General features: G+C 46.4%; 1 long non-coding RNA gene across 2 annotated transcripts in view; it reads left to right on the top strand.

Moving 5' to 3' along the window:
• Positions 1-9,994, top strand: part of LOC121579572 — a 43,465-nt gene extending 33,471 nt beyond the window's left edge. For both annotated transcript variants that reach the window (XR_006002923.2, XR_006002922.2), the window contains one exon: positions 9,396-9,994. This is a non-coding gene — a long non-coding RNA (uncharacterized LOC121579572). The remainder of the gene's footprint in view (positions 1-9,395) is intronic.
• Positions 9,995-14,262: the final 4,268 nt, after the last annotated feature.

Raw genomic sequence — 14,262 nt, 5'->3', positions numbered from 1 at the left:
AGGTCTCAGGTCACATCTTAACCACCCTGGGAGCCATTAGGCCTACTATACATAGCCTGCTACTGGGCTGGCAGAGCAGAGGGGACATGGGGAGAGCATCTCTCAGAGGAATGGCCCATTCTTTCACTTGGGATGTGTGGATGTGTGAACGCAGAAGAAGACACACACAGAGATATGGACACAAACACACACACACACACATTTGCTCACTCACTGCCTTGAATAATGTGGGTAGAGGATATAGTCTGTTTCCTCCTCCTAGGAACAGTTGGCAGACAGGACTTAGTAGCTAGATGATTGAGGCATTATGTTATTTTATAATGTGTGGACATATGCCCTGGTTTCATGTGTCATTCAATGTCTCTGTTTATTCATTTAATCCAACACAATGGTACTGAAGTCCATACTATAAACATGACTAATTCATAGACTAACACCTGGCACTGGAAGTGTAATAAAACACTGGGTGGAATTGGAAACAAAGCTTTTCACCCCTACAGTTGGTAGTGATGTTTAGAGCACTACTACAGATTGTTGAGCATATTGTTTAGCATGAATGCAGTTTAATATTTTATCTATCTGAAGTAGACTCTATGTAGTCATTGTCCATGTTTGTTTACGTTGACCAATCATGTTTGCCATGGTTACAACAGTTGTTATTTATTTGTCCTGTCCCTCTTTTTTTTTAAGCATGTCGAGCATTTTCCCCAAAAAAAAGTATTCTTTTTTTTATTTAACTAGGCAAGTCAGTTAAGAACAAATTCTTATTTACAATGACGGCCTACACCGGCCAAAACCCGGACGACGCTGGGCCAATTGTGCGCCGCCCTATGGGACTCCCAAACACGGCCGGTTGTGATACAGCCTGGAATCGAACCAGGGGGTCTGTAGTAACGCCTCAAGCACTGAGATGCAGTGCCTTAGACCGCTGCGCCACTCGGGAGCCCCCACATTTCCCTCCTCTCGATTGAATATGCCGGCCCTTCCCACATTTAACCCCGACGCTCGGCCAATAAATGGACACCACCTGTTTAAACGTCAATGTCATGTTAGGTTCAAGCGGGGTCTTGTTTGATTGGCCACATCGAATGGTCGGAACACGCCGGTCGGCTGATTCGTTTGGCCCCACGGACCCAGTGGTAACTTTAAAAATGTTTCAGGAAGTTTGGTTCACCCTTTACGGCCTAGGACATTTCCTAGTACAGGAGTTAAGCACTCAGGACAGGAAACCATTTGCTGTGGCTGTAAGATCTCTTTAATGACTCTCTAACTAGAAACAGGCTGGCCTAATTCAGTGCCTGGAGCCAGCAGGAATGGCCTTGCATCCAGACCCTGTTAGAATATTTACTGCTTCTTCGATGGGAGTCTTTTTGACACCGCTGCAATAAAGTTTACAAGGAACCCCTTTTTAGCCTGATACAAGGCAAAGTGTGGTCAAGAAGTTAAAGAAGAAAAAAAACATGGACGGAGGATGAAAAACACTGTTGACCGTTGCTGTTATGGTTTGCCTTTATTTATGTGGATTAAAAGGCCGGAGAAGAGCGGAGGACTGACAGAACAGAGGACTGCTGCTACCAGGGTTTTTCATTTGCTTCGCCATTCAGTCATCCAGTCAGTCACCTCAGAATGCCATCAGTTGGTGGCCAGATTCATTTGTCTGACTCTGCTGTAATTCACCATGCAGCGGTAGGAGTGGTAATTGTGCAGAATTGGACAGGATCCGTTTTAATATATGTGTCAATGATGTCCTTTAAAAAGCTGCTGAGGCAAACATATTGGAGTATTGATGCCCTTTAAGTTTCTCCTAACTGGTGTCAACTGTTGTTATACTGGAGATCACAGCTTTTTCATAGTCATATCATGGGAGCTACCATGTACAAATGTGCCTGTAAAACAACACATTTCACTGCACCTATCCCATGTACATGGCAATAAAACATAAATATATATATATATATATTTTAGGTGTGTGTGCTGCGTGTGTTTGTGCGTGTGTGTGTGTGTGTGTGCCTGCATGTGTGCCTGCTTGTGTGTGTTCATGTGTGTGGTGTGTGAATACTCCTGCTGATTGGGGAAATGAGCTGAGACCACCAGAGGTGACCAGAGTGTGTGTGTGTGTGTGTGTGTGGTACCAGCCGTGACCAGCCCGGCAGCCCAGTGACTGACTGACTGGGGGAGGCCAAAGTGACAAGGCCTGCTTCCCCCTTCTCCCCCCTCCACCCCTCTCACCCTCCACCCCCTCCACCCCATCTCTCTTTAATAAGCCCAGGTTGTCTTTTTCCTAAAGTGCCACCCTGTCTGGCCAAACTGACACACTTCAGTTTCACTGCATTTTCCCTTTTCTCTTTCTTCCTCTGTGGATTTAAACAAATGCAGTCAAAGCCAATTAGCTGGGAGTGAGAACAGCACAGGAGAGGCCCTGGTAATAGTAACTTTGTTCAGCTGGTTCCTGCTGTGACCAGTCCTCATTTAAATGAGCCGCTTGATAACCCTTAGAAATATGATCCCACAGAGAGAAAAGGGAGGGAGTGAGAGGGAAGGGGAGGATGGAGAGGGTGAGAGGAGAGGGGGAAGGGAAGAGAGGGACGGGGAGGATGGAGAGGGTGAGAGGAGAGGGGGAGGGAAGAGAGGGACGGGGAGGATGGAGAGGGTGAGAGGAGAGGGGGTAGGGAAGAAAGGGACGGGGAGGATGGAGAGGGTGAGAGGAGAGGGGGTAGGGAAGAGAGGGACGGGGAGGATGGAGAGGGTGAGAGGAGAGGGGGAGGGAAGAGAGGGACGGGGAGGATGGAGAGGGTGAGAGGAGAGGGGGTAGGGAAGAAAGGGACGGGGAGGATGGAGAGGGTGAGAGGAGAGGGGGTAGGGAAGAGAGGGACGGGGAGGATGGAGAGGGTGAGAGGAGAGGGGGGAGGGAAGAGAGGGACGGGGAGGATGGAGAGGGTGAGAGGTGAGGGGGAGGGAAGAGAGGGACGGGGAGGATGGAGAGGGTGAGAGGAGAGGGGGAGGGAAGAAAGGGACGGGGAGGATGGAGAGGGTGAGAGGAGAGGGGGAGGGAAGAGAGGGACGGGGAGGATGGAGAGGGTGAGAGGAGAGGGGGTAGGGAAGAAAGGGACGGGGGAGGATGGAGAGGGTGAGAGGAGAGGGGGTAGGGAAGAGAGGGACGGGGAGGATGGAGAGGGTGAGAGGAGAGGAGAGGAGGGAAGAGAGGGAGGGGTAGGAGGGACGGGAGGATGGAGAGGGTGAGAGGAGAGGGGGTAGGGAAGAGAGGGACGGGGAGGATGGAGAGGGTGAGAGGAGAGGGGGTAGGGAAGAGAGGGACGGGGAGGATGGAGAGGGTGAGAGGAGAGGGGGAGGGAAGAGAGGGACGGGGAGGATGGAGAGGGTGAGAGGAGAGGGGGGAGGGAAGAGAGGGACGGGGAGGATGGTGAGGGTGAGAGGAGAGGGGGGAGGGAAGAAAGGGACGGGGAGGATGGAGAGGGTGAGAGGAGAGGGGGGAGGGAAGAGAGGGACGGGGAGGATGGAGAGGGTGAGAGGAGAGGGGGGAGGGAAGAAAGGGATGGGAGGATGGAGAGGGTGAGAGGAGAGGGGGAGGGAAGAGAGGGACAGGGGAGGATGGAGAGGGTGAGAGGAGAGGGGGAAGGGAAGAGAGGGACGGGGAGGATGGAGAGGGTGAGAGAGAGAGCGGGGAGGGAGATGAGAGGGAGGGGAGGTGGAGAGGGTGAAAGGAGAGGGGGGATGGAGTGAGAGGGATGGGGAGGATAGAGAGGGTGAAAGGAGAGGGGGGGGAGTGAGAGGGATGGGGAGGATGGAGAGGGTGAGAGGAGAGGGGGGAGGGAGTGAGAGGGAGGGGGAGGTTGGAGAGGGTGAAAGGAGAGGGGGGATGGAGTGAGAGGGATGGGGGAGGATGGAGAGGGTGAGAGGAGAGGGGGGAGGGAGTGAGAGGGAGGGGGAGGATGGAGAGGGTGAGAGGAGAGTGGGGAGGGAGTAAGAGGGAGGGAGGATGGAGAGGGTGATTGGAGAGGGGGGAGGGAGTGAGAGGGATGGGGAGGATGGAGAGGGTGAGAGGAGAGTGGGGAGGGAGTTAGAGGGAGGGGGAGGATGGAGAGGGTGAAAGGAGAGGGGGGATGAGTGAGAGCAAGGGGGAGATAGAGGGAGGGAGAGTGAGGGAGAGCGGGAGAGAGAGCGGGAGGGAGAGTGAGAGAGTGGGAGAGTGAGAGGTAGGGAGAGAGTGAGAGGTAGGGAGAGAGAGAGGGAAGAGAGAGAGAGAGAGAGAGAGAGAGAGAGAGAGAGAGAGAGAGAGAGAGAGAGAGAGAGAGAGAGAGAGAGAGAGAGAGAGAGAGAGAGAGAGAGAGAGTAAGGTAGTGAGAAGTGGGAGAGGGGCAGACTGTGAAATAGTGGAAATGGGAAGAACCATTTAACAGCCCCTCTCCTCTCTGTGTCAGGGGCCGCTGGGACTGGGACAGGCTAGGGAGGAATAGGAGGTGCAGTCAGGTTCCTTAAATACAATGTAATAGTAGTCATTTGTCAGGTGAAGCAGTAGTAAAGTAGTAATAACATGAGTAGCAGGTGTGATATTGAATTAGTCTTTACTTCACACCTAGACTTGTTCTACTGACTTTAGTACAACTTTCATCAACAGAGCCCATAGGCCACATCCCTTTTAGCTGCCAAGTAAACTTTGAAGTGTTCTTATCATGGATTCTGAGCCTCCTCTTAGGGTGTTCCACCCAGACAGAGACAGAGCTGAGATCAGTGTTCAAATGTATTATCAAGATCATTACATGTGAGGTAATGGAACAATTGACAAGCGTCTAGAGAATAGACAATGGGCCATGAGAATACTATGATCATTTCTCACTCACTCACTGCTATGCAGAGACAATAATAACATGCCCTTTATGAGATTCTGTAGTCCAGGCAATCTCCAACACCAAACATCTTCAAACAACCTCTCCTTAACCACTTGCTTGGGCTATTCTCTCTCTCTACCTCCGTTCGATGAGTTTGAAGGGCATCAAGGGATAAAATAAGAGGGGAAGATAATTGAATTGTTGCCTTCATCTCTACAATGAAAAAAAAACTGAACTACTAGGAGATCATTTTCCACCCTGCACTTAACCAGCATGTGTATAAAAGGGACAAATTAAGTGATTCTCTGAAATATGTAAAGCTTCTGTTGTGGAGGGGAGAGGACAGAGAACGATGTGGGAAGCTGTTTGATCTGGTGGTTAAGGGGGGATCGAGGGAGAGGCTGGAACCGGAAGTGAAGGGGGGAGACAGGGAGGGAGGGGCTGGGAGTGAAGGGGGGAGACAGGGAGGGAGAGGCTGGGCTGGGAGTGAAGGGGGGAGACAGGGAGGGAGAGGCTGGGCTGGGGAGTGAAGGGGGAGACAGGGAGGGAGAGGCTGGGCTGGGAGTGAAGGGGGGAGACAGGGAGGGAGAGGCTGGGCTGGGGAGTGAAGGGGGGAGCGCGAGAGAAAGGGGGAGAGATAAAGGAGAGTGAGAGAGACAGAGAGAGAGTAAAAGGGGGAGACAGGTAGGGAGAGGCTTGGCTGGGAGTGAAGTGGGGAGACAGGGAGGGAGAGGCTTGGCTGGGGAGTGAAGCAGGGAGCCGGGGAGGGAAAAGATTTGGGAGTGAAGCGCAAAGCAGAGCAGAGCAGCTCTTTGATCCAGCCCCCAGTATTGTCTCACAGCTGATCTTAGAGGTCTACTGGAGTATTGCTGCACAGCAGATGGCCCTTTTGTTGCCGCAAAATAAAAATCCAATAAAAATGGTAATTATATTAAACGCGGGACATAGTTGACAGGCTATGCAAAGGGGGTGCTTTTGGTCTCTTGAGTTGGCCCAGAGAATGACAAATACCGCCACTTATCAGGTTTTGTCCCATACACACCCCTAGCCTCTCTGCCGCCTCCCTAACAGTATAATTATCACCAAGTGCATCAAATAGGAAGAATTCAGAAGAAATTACTGCTGTTCTCGCTCCATGCGGTTGATATTGTCCAACGTCTCAGACACTATGACAAGGAGAAATAAGTTAATATGCCCAGAGAGTAATGTTGTACATGTGGACATGTGGTTTTACATAGCTTTGCAGACAGATAATAGTACTAATCAGCATACATCACATTTTCTACAGCTCAAATAGATATTGGAATACTTTTATTTAGTTTTTGTTTTTATTTGCTCATAGGAAAATATACAATATCTTTCCCCATTGATTGTGAATGTGTGAGCTGAATGCCTCTCCCCCATTCCAGATAGAGATAGGTAATCAGACATCGAGAGAGCCTGTTGGTGGTTTGATAGGCAGTTAATGGTCCGGGAGGCATGGGATGGGATATCTCTGAGATTCCACAGGTCTCCCCCCTCACTTCCCACTCTCCTTCCCTCGTTACACCAATCCTCTCCCTGAGACTAGCCCCTATCTCCCCCGTCGCTGATGGCACTTTTAGTGACATGATTTACAGTGCCATGACAAACAATAAATACAGGGGGACAATGTGCTAACAGCAGCTGAACAATGGCTTGTCAGTCATGGCGCGGTAGAGATACATTTTAATTTGCTCTTTCGTACGACAAAGAGAAGGAAAAAAAACATGTCTTCCGGCTACAGGGTTTTGAATAAAACACAAGCATTGGCGAGAAGCGGCGGAGTGTGTCATCCAAGACCAACGGCATTTATCACCCACTATGATTTTTGGGTCCTTTTCATTTAATGTCATCTCTATGGAAACGGACAGCACCCTGGAAATCATTCTCTAAACAGCTTATTTGTTGAGGAGGAAGGAGTGATGTTAAAATATGTGTTTGGAAGCGAGAGGCAGTGGTCACAGCCCATGCATGGCACTGGTACATTAATAACACTAATGTGAGGGTAAGGGGTGTGTGTGTGTGTGTGTGTGTGTGTGTGTGTGTGTGTGTGTGTGTGTGTGTGTGTGTGTGTGTGTGTGACCAGAAGTCCCCACGAGGTAAAATGCTATTTCTAGGGGGTTTAGGGTTAAGTTTAGAATTAGTGTTAGGGTTAGAATTACATTAAGGGTCAGGGTTAGGAGCTAGGGTTAGGTTTAGGGTTAGGGGTTAGGGAAAATAGGATTTTGAATGGGACTGAATTGTGTGTCCCCACAAGGTTAGCTGTACAAGACTGTGTATGTGTGTGTGTATGTGTGTGTGTATATGTGTGGTGAGAGTGTGTGTGCATGGTCAGGCCCTATTATCCGCCACACTGAGGAGGCCTTTGTGGGTTAGGGGGCCACACTTAAAGAGCCTCTTTATGTTGGCTCTCCTTACACGCTCAAATCCCACAGCAGCTGATCCAGTTATGTGCCTATGTATGAGTTGAGGGGTGGAAAGGGCCCTCAGACTCCCAACAAGACCAGACCAGGCCAGACACCACCGCTCCACTACCCACTGCTGCTTCATAGGAACTCACAGAGGCCAGGGAGAGAGAGAGAGAGCCTGTAGCACCCCCTCCTCCTCTAGCAGCATGCCTGGCCGTCTCACTCTCTGTCCAAGGAACCCCAATGGACACGGAGCTCATGAAGCACAAAGTCCTCCTGATTTATGCATAGTTTTTATTTGACATCGTTGTCAAACTTGATTACAATTATGTATATCAGCAGGCCTTTTTGTTGCTGTTGTTGCTGAGAGCATTAATCAGATTAGTGTTATACGGCGGAACAGCGGACACAGCTGTTTGAGAGGCTACAGGCGTCTGTTTGGAGATGGCCAATAAAAACTCAGCTGGACCGAGAACGAATGACGAGGAGGACGAATTGTTTTAGTGGCGCAGCTCGGCTCTGTGTAGTTGGGTGGAGAGGCAGGAAGAGAGTCAGTATAAGGTCTTGCATCTGTGCACCAGTGTTTATTTTCCTTCCTTACTGCAGAGAAAACAAAGAGAAGATGACGTTGAATTAAAACCCTCTTATGAATCAAGCACGCTCTTGACATTCAATTATGAATTCAAATATTGAAACTAAGGCCCAGGAGTAAAGAGTTGAAGTTACTCTGCTTATTCCCCTTTCTCTCTTTGACTTAGTTGTGTTTCCTTCCGTTCTGAGACAAACAGAAAAGCATGGACATATGAACAGAAAGTTGTCAGCTTCAGTTGGCTTGGGCCCAGATGGCCAGTTATTGAATAAATATGTAGATCTGGGGGTGCAGCTTGTGTTGCTAAATGTGTTAAGGAGTGTGTGTAATTCTGACTGACTGGTCATCCTCTGGGAGTTAGCTCCTCTCCCTCTCCATCATCTGTTCATCTGACAGCCAGTGAAGTAAAGAAGAAAGAATACACCTTTAGGTAAAATGCTTACTAAAAAAGTATAAACTATACAATTGAAAAAGAGAGTTGCACACTCATCTCTCCATGCTGTGGAAGTATTTGACAAATGTTTCGGATAAGATCAGAGAGTCCTGGCCATCCACACAGGGGAGGAGCACAAACCTGGGATGTATTCACTAGCAACCGAACGGAACCAAACGGTAGCAAACTGTACGAAACGGGGAGGGACCTACCTTCATTTGTCCAATAGAAACTCTTGTTTTTGTTGCAAAACATTTTCTGTTTGGAGTAAACGGTTTCTTTTGCAAAACATTTTGGACTATTCATTACACGTTTTAGCGCTAACCTCTACCCGCAAACCACCCACCCTCGAGCTCTGACCCCTCTCAGAGACAGCCTCTCTTGATCCTATCACCACCAAATGCTCCTCGCAGGCTCTGCTTGGGTCTCTATGAGGAGACAGGCTTTGCAGGGAAGGATTCACATGTAATCTTGCCTCTGTCACACAAGTCTGCCAGATTTTGGTTGTTAAACTGACATGCATATTAGAATCCTCTTCACTAATAATCTTGGCTGAGAGACTTTGCCCGACGGTCAGTCGGCTGTTCTGAGCACTCAACTTTGTCATGACAAGATCATGTATAGTTTAGTTTATTCTATTTAGCAGGCCACAGTGCAGGCCCTATCAGCAGCAGCTGGTCTCATCTCCCCTCTCATCTCCCCTCATCCACCCCTGTGTGTGTGAGGCGCCCGGCCTGTCAGCTAACATGATGTATGGATGATGTATGGATCACCTTCACATCAATCTGATGCTGAGCATCTATAATTTCATTATTTAACACGCTAGAGAAGCATTCAGAGGGCTAAGGCCTGGCCCACTGGTCAGCTAACTAACCCCTGGTGGTCGCAGGGCTACAGCTCCTAGGCCTCACACTCTGACCCCTGGTTTATAAGCTGTACTGGTTTACCAGTGTCTAACCATGTAGCACGGAAACCATCTATATTTTATTACATACTGTCTATCACTTATTTGATTTGCCTGATGGAATTATATTAAATTATTTGTATAAATCTTTGATTTGCTTACTCCTTACTGCATAACTATGATATATCCTCAGTAGCTGCAAAGGCCTTTGGTGAGGATGACCAGAGCAGAGGCAGAGAGTTGAGTGATGGAACGTCCCATGTGGTCAGGAAGATGTATTCTCCACCTCTCCTCCATCCTTCCATCGCCCCAGCGCCTGGTTTACGGCTCAGAGCTGCTGTGTTACTGTGGCGACAGTGAATCTACGATCTCAGAAATGCAGAGCACCCAAACAGTCTTGGCACTGGCCACATTCATTTTGTCATGAAGCATTTCTGTTTTATTTTACCCTGTAAAAGTTTTAATACAGGGGGAATTTTAACATTGGATTAATATGTAAATTTCCACTAGGCCCCTCTGTTCTGTTATTGCTCATATGATGCTTTTATGAGTTTGATTTTGAAAATGAACAGAGCTTCTTTGGGAATGAAATGTAATGCATTACCTGGACAAAGATTCAGCCCTCCAGAAGAGCTGAATCAAACAAATTACATTCATCGTGCCCTTGACAATATTTTCTGTCACCGTTTTGTATGTTATTCACATGGTTTTTAACACAGACAGAGTGTACTTTCTGAATATTATGCTGAATATTCTATTTAAATGTCTGTTAATAAAAAAATAATGTTAGTATTCAGAGTATCAAGTAAGTTTTTATTTCCCTATTGATTTGTTTCACTTGAATGAGGCATCATCAGTAGAACGTTTCTACCAGGGAGGGCTTGGACTGGTGATGGTCAGGGACTAGAATAAACTCTGTTTGCCAAGATATCCATTATACCTACCTACTCTACCACAGACCTACACTGTACCTTGTTTATGTGTACAGTATCTGGCTGCTCCAACCCAGGGCACACGTAAAGCCCTCTCTGGTGTTCAGATCAGGCCCGTCGGCCACAGTGACAGAGGCTGAAACCCTACTGTGGTGGGATCAAATGAGCAGTACAGATTCTCCCTATGGACGACCACAGAGTTAGGACACAGTCTTATTTATCCTGCTTAAACACTAGAACAATTACAACCATACATTCCTTTTGTAACATTACGTAAAGAGGTGTCCACTTTGAAAGTGGCATGGCATGCATATCTTTTTGCATAGTGCATAAATTCTCTGGAAAATTCCGCAGGATTGTTTTTTATTAGGGTAAAGTTCCCAGGAGCAGCTCAGCCAATAAAAACCCAACAAGATAAAAGAGCACGGAGGATTAGGAAGGGATGAAAGCTGTAACATTTTCCATATTATCTTGTGAAAAGCTATGTTCTCTCCCTTCGCTCCTTTATTACATGTACCTTAATTATTCTGAGGGACAGAGCAGGAGTAATGTGAACTTTCAGCAGCAAGTCTCCTCTCACCTCCTTTACACATCATCCTCATTGTTAATTCAGGCTCCTCTTTCCAGAGAGGGCACTTTGAAATACATTTATTTTTCTAATAGCCAGAAAAAGGCTATCGACAGTAATAAATTAAAAGTGCATTGTTGTGCTGAGACAACCCGACTCACCAGCCCCCCTTGCCCCTTGGCTCTCTGTGTTGCGTGTCTACGAATCACACCACAAGTCATGGAGACTCATAAAAGAAAGGCGAAGAGACATTGAAATATATGAACCTGCCTAAGATAAACAAATGAAGGTATTCATTGCACATTTTATGGGCTGTCCAAAGAATTCTGTCCTCTGTCAGGGCTTTTGGTGTAGGACCAGGGCTTTTGGACTGCAGATCAATTTGCACAATCAAAAACACACTTACACCCACACATACAAGCAACTGCACACATACTCACACTCAATACACACGCCAGCACAGACACCCACACAAACACACACACACACACACACAATGACTCTCCCAAGTACACACACACACAATAAATAAATAGTTAAATAAATGGGCTTTACTTTGCCCAGCTCATGGATCAGTTTTCACTGTTTGGTTCTAAGAACCATCTGGGCCAGTCCATTCAGCCTGCTCTGTGGAGCACAGATGCTTCTTTTGTACCAGGCTCCAAATCGTAATAAGCAGTTAAAATATTTACAGAGGAGGTGCTTTTCTCTCTCCCTGTAGCATTTCTTCTCCAGGCTTCTTTTTATCATTATTATTATTTATACCTTTTCAAGGACAAAAAATAGAGATGTCCACTAAATGTGATTGATTGAGCTTAAAAATGGCCATTATTGCCATTAAGCCCCACACGTCAGCTGCTGCTTTGTGCCGGCTGTATTTCTAAGCTAACCAGTGATCCATGAGCAGAGACAGGAGGGGTAAGAATGTAATGCTGTGAAAGAAAAGAAGAAATGCCCATTTCTCTATGGATCCTTCCCTTGATTAAAAATACAGCTGCAGACACTAGCGTAAAGGAGAGAGAGAAAGAGGGGGGAAAGAAAAAGGTTGAGAAAGAGGGAACTCTGACTTCTTAGAAACTTCTTCACAATAAGATTAATAACTTCTGCTCGCCCTATCGAAAATCAAAACAATGATATGTTGTGTGTATGTGTGTGTGTGTGTGTGTTCTGCGTCAAATAAGATGTAATTGAATTCCCAACACGCCTGGGAACCAAAACCTGTGGAATGTTTAGAGGGGGTTGGTGTTAAACTATTTTTCTTGTTGTTGTCGTCGCGACGTTACGAGCAGCACAACAAGTGTCCATATGTGTGTATGGATAAACAAAGCAACAAAACAACTTTTATAAAACAATATTTATGATAGAGTGCAAATTGTTTGGGGGAAAAACAGAAGGCAGAAAAACCTAGCTGTAGGAATATTTTTCCCACACCTTTGTGTTGTTGTGGTAGAACAGGACTGGGATTAGGTCACCATGTCCCTGCCAGACAGGCAGTGCTCTAGACCAGAACACTGTGTAATTGGCTTTACGGCAGGATTTCAGCCGATATGCTATGTAAAGACTGTATAAAAAGAGTCAATAAGAACTCTTCAGAACTCAGAGTGCTTTATTTCTTATGGCAGTTTGGTTCTTGTGTCATTTCAGAAAAGCATACTATTTTCTGGATATCAATTTTAGTACCATCTGGCTCAGTGAGTGAACGGTAATGCTACAGTGCGTTCTGACATGATGTTTGGACATCGCTGATACAGTATGATGAGTAGGCATCTGCATGATCTGAGTAACAACAATGAACTCATGGGAAATGTAAACAGTGGAGCCTCAAAATGTGTGATCTAAATTAGTCATTGTAGTCACACAGTTTTGTTTGCCTTTGACTTCCTGCAAATTAAAAGCTTTTGCATGTCTCTGGACGAATGAGGCGTTATTAGGAAGGCAGCCCAAAGGGGCAACCAACCGTCTCCTCTGCCCAATCAAAAATATGTTTTAGGGCATTGTTAAAAGCAGGAAATAGTAATTTCATTATGTACTTCCTGTACTGAAATTTCCACAACTTTATTCCCCTTTTCAAAAAAATTTAAAGAACACTCCCTCCCATTGTCAACTGGTTCTCTGATGTTTTTGTTGTTGTTTTCTAGTCTGAAAATAGACCAACATCTGAACATTATGAACCAGACCAGTATTATATTAATGTTAGGCTTAGTTTGGTCTATTTAGTACCTACATACATCATTTTCTTTTGTTTTGTTTTTAATGCTTTCCTTACTCACATTTTCACAACTTTGGGAAAATCTGGTTGGGAAAAAATTATATAATCTCAAAAACATAGCTAAAACACGGCATTATATAGTATTTGCATCCATTCAAGTACTTCTAGATGCATTAGGGGCCAGTTAATTGCAGCCAGTGAGGCTCAATAGTGTCGTGTTTATCTCCAGTAATGCAGAGTAGAGGGAGGAATTGACTGACGCCTAGTGCCAGGGTGCTGTTTGACGTGATCCAGTGACAGACAGGGCCTCGCTGCAGACACTGAGGTGACACTGGTGATTGGTCTCCTGAGCTCTCTCCTGATCTCATCAGTCTTCTGAGGAGACGAGGCTCGTCCATTAATTCAGCCTGTAGGATGAGAATGTCTATCCACATCCACTGGGCTTGAAGGTCTTTTATGAGTGATTTATGTAGAGGCTGTTAAGACATCAGTTACAGGTGACAAACCTGTACAGTACTGCAGATATATGTATCCCTCTTCTGTTTATGAATATATCCTCCTGTCACTCATGGCTTCAGGGCTTATTATTTAATTATATTATTTTAGTGCCAGTACCCAATGTGCACAGACATCAGTTCAACATCTAGTTTTGATTTACATTTGGTTGAGTTGTCGACTAACGTGAATTCAATGTGAAATCAACAAAATGACCATGACATTGGATTTAGGTTAAACGTTGGCTGAAAAAAAGACTAAATTCCCTTACGTTGATGACCTTTTGCAAATCCAATCAGTTTTTCACATTGATTCAATGTCAGCACATTGAATTCCTTTGTTGAAATTACATGGAAACAACGTTGATTTAACCAGTATTTGCCCAGTGGATACTCTCTATTGTTATTCCCCAGCTAGTATATTATCATAACTGGAGTAGCTGTGTGAGTTGATACAGTTAGCTGGGCTGATCAGGGACAGGACAACATGTGCCTGGAGAGAGGATGGAAAACATGACCTCACAGGTTCCTGAACCCAAAGGAAAGATTCCCAGAGGTCAGTACTTCAGTGATCTGTGGTTCCTCAAAGGGGAAGTGCCTGAGGATCAGGGCGGCCATTGATGACCTCACAAGGCGACACAATGAGCAGAGGGCAACCACTCAGGCTCAGACGCCCACGAGGTGGGAACCAATGAGCTCTGGACCAATGATGCAGCACAACTTGTGGCTCTCTTTGGTTTTGTTTTTTATTATTATTGTTTATTAATTAATCTTAGAGCAGTTGTGTGTCACTGGCTGTCCAGCTGCTTCTGCTCTACCTGCTGCCCACTCAGACCCTGCCTTTCTCCTGCCTTAAA

Source organism: Coregonus clupeaformis, chromosome 32 (genome assembly GCF_020615455.1).
Source record: "Coregonus clupeaformis isolate EN_2021a chromosome 32, ASM2061545v1, whole genome shotgun sequence".
NCBI classification, from domain to species: domain Eukaryota; kingdom Metazoa; phylum Chordata; class Actinopteri; order Salmoniformes; family Salmonidae; genus Coregonus; species Coregonus clupeaformis.
This window is presented reverse-complemented; position numbering and strand designations above follow the sequence as displayed.